The sequence below is a fragment of the Pavona decussata genome, unplaced genomic scaffold (genome assembly GCF_977016875.1).
Source record: "Pavona decussata unplaced genomic scaffold, jaPavDecu1.1 SCAFFOLD_133, whole genome shotgun sequence".
Classification (NCBI taxonomy): Eukaryota; Metazoa; Cnidaria; class Anthozoa; order Scleractinia; family Agariciidae; genus Pavona; species Pavona decussata.
The window spans coordinates 2,182,863-2,190,000 of NW_028145546.1; positions in this window are offsets into that span (position 1 = coordinate 2,182,863).

Sequence of the window (7,138 nt, forward strand, 5' to 3'; positions counted from 1 at the left end):
TATCAAGATACTTGCTGTCCAGTTATTTTGGAACCCATTGTTTGCTTTGCGTTCTGAGAACTGTTTATTTTAACCACTCTTAAAGCCGCAACGACACGACAATCAAAAACAAAAGTTACTTACAAAAAACACATGGCCACCCTATGTGAAGCGAAGTGAGAAGAAAAACCTATTTGATTATTTAGCTTAGATTCTTTTCGTTCTCCGCCGGTTAAGACCAGCTTATAATTATATATAAACACAAGTTTGGCACTTTGTTTTGATAGTGTTTTTAAATGGGGTTGGTTTAAAATTAGATCTGAAGACGGCAAAGACATAGCTTTGGACAACAGCCAGACAAACTGTGATTATGGGAGTGGTGAAAGCAACTATAATACTTGCCAAATTTCAAACAGTGTAAACGCTTTACTTGATAAGTCAGCTTGTATTGCGGGTGTTTGAAACGGGTTCCTCGTGAACTCCACGCGCTCCAATTCTTTTTGTGTGCCACCCGCTTCAGTTTTCGACAGTTTCATCCATTCGTAACAACAGCACTTGTTTGTAAAAACAACGGGTAAGGGCTTCAATGAGCCATGAAAATAGCCAAACGTTTTGAAATCAGGAACCATTTCATACAATGTGATTAGCGTTATGAAAGGTTTGTTCAAAAAGCCTTAACGATTTAAGGTTAAGCAATAAAGTAAAAACTAGACGATAAGAAGATTACGACAAATCCTCAGATTTTAAATTCCTCGATAAGAATAATAACTTAAGTTGAAAAGGCCATCTATTTTCAACCCTTTAGTTGTTTTATCGCCATAATATTCCTCCCTTTTCCCTTTCGCCTTTGGAAGCCCTCCAGCCTCTTAGAGGCATCCGAAAATATTTAAACAATTTGAAATACAACCGGCCCTAAGTAAAGTACCAACAATTTAACACACGCACAGGAATTCAAGAAATACTTCAAACCACGTGTGAAACCTCGTTACCACAAGTTGAAATCTGGGAGAAAGGTGGGTCAGTGGGTGCGAGTTTCATTCGCAGCCGGATGTGCGGTTATCAGAACCAAATATTTGGGGGAAATGAGTTTTTGTTACCACGTTCGCATTAAAACCGAGAGATTTGCGGTGGTAATTAGAGAACAACAAATCCATCGGAAGCTTCCTGTGTAATGGAGAAGCTCGTTGTCACAACAAAGTGGCTAAAATACGTTCTTTGTCTTGATTGTAGACGGAGTGCTTCTGCATGGCAAAGTCGCCGCAAGCCTCTCGCCAGCTCAATCGCAACTCCTTCGCCAAGGTGCTCGTGTTGGGATAGTAGTGAGCCATGGGCACAGAATACTGTTGTACCGAACTAAAATGATCGAAAAAAGCTTGAATTTAGTCAGGCAGTAGCAACTGCCTAGGAGTACGACAAAATACGCACAAAACTAATACATGACTGTGGTACTTACAGAACAAATTCTCGAGAATTCACCAATGGCATTTTACATCTAAAAGTTAATTTATTCGTTAAACTTCTAGTCATTGTTTGCTTTTAGGTCAGTCATTCTTTCACTGAATCAAACCCGACGCTTGCAATCAAGTTGTACTATAATCAAGGCAGTTTGCGGAACGGCAGTAGTGGCCAGGGACACTTGAATCAGAGACACCGGACAAGCTCTAAAATCTGACTTGTTGGCCCAAGTTTAAAGTTAGAAGTGAGGCGCGAATGAGGCCAAGTTACGAGTTAGACCCACAAATAGAGTCCGACCATCGCGCATAAAAACCCTTAAAATAACCCCTTTCCAAAATCTTTCGCTCCAAAAACGGGGGCACCAGAAAATTTGTAACCCGCCAAAAGTCCCGAGCCGCTTACTTCTAAAGCCAAAAGGTCTTCTCGCCGCCTTGTGACTAATATACTCCTGAGTACACGGAACCGCCCACTACTTGGGGTACAGACCCGAATTTTTCAGACACGAATTGACCTGAAATCATGTCGGTCGGAAACCCTTCGTCTATAGACAAGATTGTAATAATAATAAATGAAAAAAAAAATCTATATGATCAGTTTTAAGCCGTCTTCCCTTGATGCGAAGAAGATAATCCGTGCAACTGCTGAATAAGATACGTGTAATTGTCTTTAGATATAGATTGATAAAATTGGCAATACGCTTATTTATTTACCGTTAATAACTTCACAGTTATTGCTTTACACTGTCAATACCGTACCTTGAAAACAACCGAGAGGGTACTTAAAGAAAACTTCAATATAAAACCAGTCAGGAAACACATTTGATTACCTGGGTTCTGTCATATACCTTGTTTAGTTTCTCAAGCATTTGTTCCAATCCCTCGGTATGTTCAGTCTTCCACTTGCTCGCTTCTCACTTTATTTTCACTTCGCCCTCCGAATTTTAAAAGAGATAATAATTACTCGCCCCCCCCCCCCCCCCCCACCGACCCGAGTGGGAGTGTCTCTTCCCTTCCTCAAAATTCCATAAAAATCAGGGGAGCCATGAGTGGTACACGCATACAGAGATTTGCTCTCGAACAACCGAATTGGAAGATGAGAATTCAATTCCCTAAAGGACAATGTTAGGATGTCTTGGAGTTCACTGTCCCCCCTGATTTTTTTTTCTGCTTTAGAAAGTCTTTTGTTGACTTGCCGCATTTCCTTCTTTCCCTGAGTAACACTGTTTGCCTCACGGTAAACTGATGTACCACACTAAATTGGTTTAGGCTTAGTCTGCCCAAGGATGGCTTTATAATTATCCTCTGGTGGGATACCGCTTGCTATCAACAGCCGAATAAGAAGATAGATTGCAAGGTTACGTACGTGATGTTAGGAGTTCCAGAAGATGTTAATTGGACTTAAAAACTTAACCCATTTACCGCCGATTACCGATTAAAATGTCTTAAACCCGCCGCACCATTAGTCTGCCCGGCTTCCGTTTCGCCAGTCATAAGGTGGCTTGGGAGGTCAAGTATTTCCTGCACTGAATGCAGTGAGACGTTTATCTTGTGATAATTAAGAGGCACATTTGTAAGATGGACTTTTTGATATTACTGTGGTCGCGTGATGACCAGATATCATCACGTGTTTTAATCCCCCTTCCTATGTGATCGCCTTTGTTTTTGTTTTTCTAATTCCCGAGTTTACAATCCATTCTTGGACCATGCAATAGACACGCGAGCCGCGGCGAATTTCGAAAATTTCATAATCTGTGCGAGACGCGAACCAGCTTTCCGGAAAAAAAAATTGGCTGACCTTGTATGGGGACGAGGCCAAATTGGAAACTTGTATCAGTCTAAGGATTATAATTTAATACCCAACTGCCACCCCAACCCCCCCCCCCAGCCCCCCCCCCCACCCCCCAAAATAATTTCTCATAGGTCTGATACGCGCTCGCCAAGTTCAAGAATCTGTAATATGCCAAAATCGCAAAAATCGACCCCTCGGGTCTCCCCACTCAAGTAGCTCCTTCTTAGATTTGATCGTGCATATAACTGCGAAAGTCAACAGTGCTGGTAGGTAGGTAGGTAGGTAGAGATAACATGCTTTAGGGTTTGTTTTCTGCCAGTGACAGGGTTTTGAGCCCTAAATGAGAATTGTTTCACAGAGTAAAGGGGGTGTCTTTAAATAGGCACTAGGGCCCCGCCCTTTTATTAGGATGACCCAAAATATCTTGTTTACATGTCGTTTTACGATAAAGTCGCTTTCAATTAAGTGCCATTGTTTGCCTCTCAAAATCTAAGAAACCTTATCCTTACTTGCTTCGGGCTATTTCTGTGGTATATAAGTTGTGGTTTCCGAGCGGCTGTCACCGGATCTTCGCGAGGGGATTTATAACAACGGATATATTCTGGTACCACAAGCCGAGCGCCGGCGCATTTGTTTCTGTTTTCGCAGGAAAGATCTTCTTCATTCGGAATTAACAGATTGAGATGTATGTTCTTATTTCTAAATACAAGGGCCAGTGGTAGAGGCAAAATCCTTGACGGATTTAAAAAATGCAGTTTATGGCCCTTCACCTGGTGACTGTTGAAGTGGCTCAGGGCCAGACATTGTAACTTTGTAACGAACCAATCCTGAACCGATCACAAGTCCACTGATGTAAGCGCGGGAATACACGAAGGGTCCGTCATCCAGAGTTGAAAAGGTGAGTAAAGTTTTGTGGGCGGGGGAAAAATATCACAAGTTTGTAAACGCGGAAAAACTTGCACCTTTGTATTTAGGGCGCTAGAACAAATTTGGAAGCATGAGAAAAGTCGCGGGAAAACTGAATTAAATTCGGAAGACAGCGGTTTTCTCTGGTCCGCTTTATTCAACGGAATGGGTTCTGAATTTTAATTTTAACCAGCCCTCTATCCAAACTAACAGATTTTACACCTGATTGGTTATCTTAGAACATGCGTTTTTGGCGTGATGTTTTGTTTTCTTGTAACCAATCGCGATGCATAGTAAAGCTTTTTCTTCAAGCAAAGTGTTTTGCGGCAAGCTTGCCGGTGCACTTTTTGGACCTGTATGCAGTCACAAAGCATGATTGTACGTTGATTCAGATATCTAGGTTTTTGCTAATTCTCGTGGTGTTTTTCACCCTACTCATGCACCCTACTATTTTCAAAAAGTAAACTTAAGAGATGTATGCTGTCTGTAAAACGTTGACACTTTTAAAAGTCGGAGTTGTAAGTCTGTTTTCCTCAATAAGGTTTTAATCTCGTGATCAAACCGCAACTACTTGGCAGTTTGCCTTCGAGGAAAGACAGAAATTAAATACAAGAACGCCCATTGAATTTGTCCTATTACAGTAAGACACATTTTCAAAATTGTCCAAAAAATTACCAAAGTTTTATTTCCACAATAGGAAAAATAACCTTATCCACAGAAAGAAATTAAAGCTGTTTTTATTTCCCTTTTCATAAACATCAGTTGCACCCTTTGTGCTATATTGACTCTCTATTAAATCAACAAGTTTCGAGGCAGTTTATTTTAACAAACTTGTCTGTACGTGATCCCGTCAAGTTCTAATATCGTGAAAAACAGAGTGACAGTGACCTTTTTAATTCTTCCTTAACCTCTCAGTCTTTTCATTATCAGATAAACGGTAATATTGAACAAAATATCATTTTATCCGTTTCATTACAGTTTCCGATCGGAAATGCTCGTGGTATGTATATACGAGTGCTTCTCGCTTTACGGCTAGGACACGTATTGATAAAAGTGGCAACTATTAGCAAAATATCCGTGTAGGATGTTCAGTGCATGTACTTTATTTGTAAAGCATATTGTCTACTTCTATTTGAGAATATTTCTCAGTTCAATATAACACTGACGATCAAAGTGGTTTAGGAGACCCACAGTGGCCAGTGGACAATTTGCATGGGCGTGGTCATTCCCCATCAATCTTGCTTGCTCGTACCGGCCGATGCACATACGACCGAAAACAACTTGTACTACCCAACGCGCTTCGCTCGACTTTCACGGTAGTCTTTTCAGATATGTATTCTGGAATTGTTGCGGTTATTTTCGAATTTGTTACCGTTTGTAACCTTTATTGTTGGAATTCTTAATTCAACCTCAATAACCGCATGCAAGCAGCTGAAACAATCCGCGATTAAATTCGAAAAACCAACCTCGCAGATGAATCGTTTATGGATGCTAACGCAAGACTTCAAGACAATGGCTAGCTTAAAGATGATGTAAATCTGGTTACTTCGAGATAACAGTAATGAAAAAGTTCTATTACTAATCTAGTTGCGGAACATTCAATAACCAAAAAAACAGAAGTTTAAAACCACAACGACCCGACACCACAACATGCAACAAATCGTTTGTTCGCATAAGCTTGGCATAATGACTAAATCTCCGAACAATTCTCAGCTTCTATCCATCAAGAGGAAGGAAATTTGGATTTCAAGTCTCTACTCTATGTAAATCTTACATAAGATGCATATAATTTTTTGTGTTCTTGCTTCCATCTTTCTGTTATCTTTCTCTATTAATATAATCAGCTGGCAAGCGCACGGCACGATGCGTTGGTTTTGCGTCAACAACCGAATACAACGAACTCAACTCTCGCGCTAACCGCAACCTTGTGTGTGCATAATGCAGTTCTTTCCTAATTCGTTAATCTTTTCTCAATAATTACTCAACGGTTATGTTTGTACCGCTAAAGGAACCGCAGAAACTCATAAAAATGGTTTGGGTTCTTGATTCTGGATCGATAAGATTTCTGATTACAATATTTTAAACATTCAGTTGCGGTATTGTGCTTGAGATATTTACATTAAAAAAACTTTTTGCAAAGTGTTTTGCTTAATTTAGGTTCTTTTTCTTTAATTTTAAGTCGTTTTTCAGTCAAACCCATTTGTTTTTGCCTTATAATAGGTCTCGCTTATGTGCAACTTTGAATATTCACCGAAGGATTTAAAATTCATTTAATTATAGACAAAAAGCAAACAAGATATTACAGAACGTCGAAGAAAAGCAAATTGTTAGAAAGTTTGCTTTTCGAGAAGCCCCATATATCATAATATCATCATTGTACAATGTGTTGTAGCCTTTATTGTTTAAGAACCCAAATCCTAAAATAAATTTTAAGTGTTTTTCAAACGCTGCAAATCTTTTTGAACTAACATGTAAATTTCTGTAGCTTATATGTCGATTCGCAGACGATTCAAGTTGACCAGTATAACTCAACCAGACACACAGATTGAAGCCTTGGAAGACTTTTCTCGCTTTTTAACCAGGATCTTTTATACCTTTTTTGTTTTATCGTCGAATTGCTAACAACAAGAAAAATCGTACCATTAAACCTTCTAAAAGGAAGTCTTTGTCTTGCATATCGGTAAATTTAAATTTCAGAGTCATATTAAGTGTTTTTGAATAATAGAATATAGTTGCTCGTTGAGGTTTATATTAGAAGCGAGAAAAATTAAATATTATAACCGATTTCGGAAGGCAGGTTAAATGAAAGAAGGTTTACAATGGAGAATTTATTAAACCGAATACATTTGCGAATTCTTAGTTTCTGGCACACCACAAAGAGATTTAATTTTGAAAATTAAATTTAGTTCTTTCGAAGTTTTCATGGATTATGCCAAGATTATGCTTGATCAACATTGGAGAAGTGTTTGCGAATTTCATTTGTACAGCAGCTTTCATGATTATGCAGGGA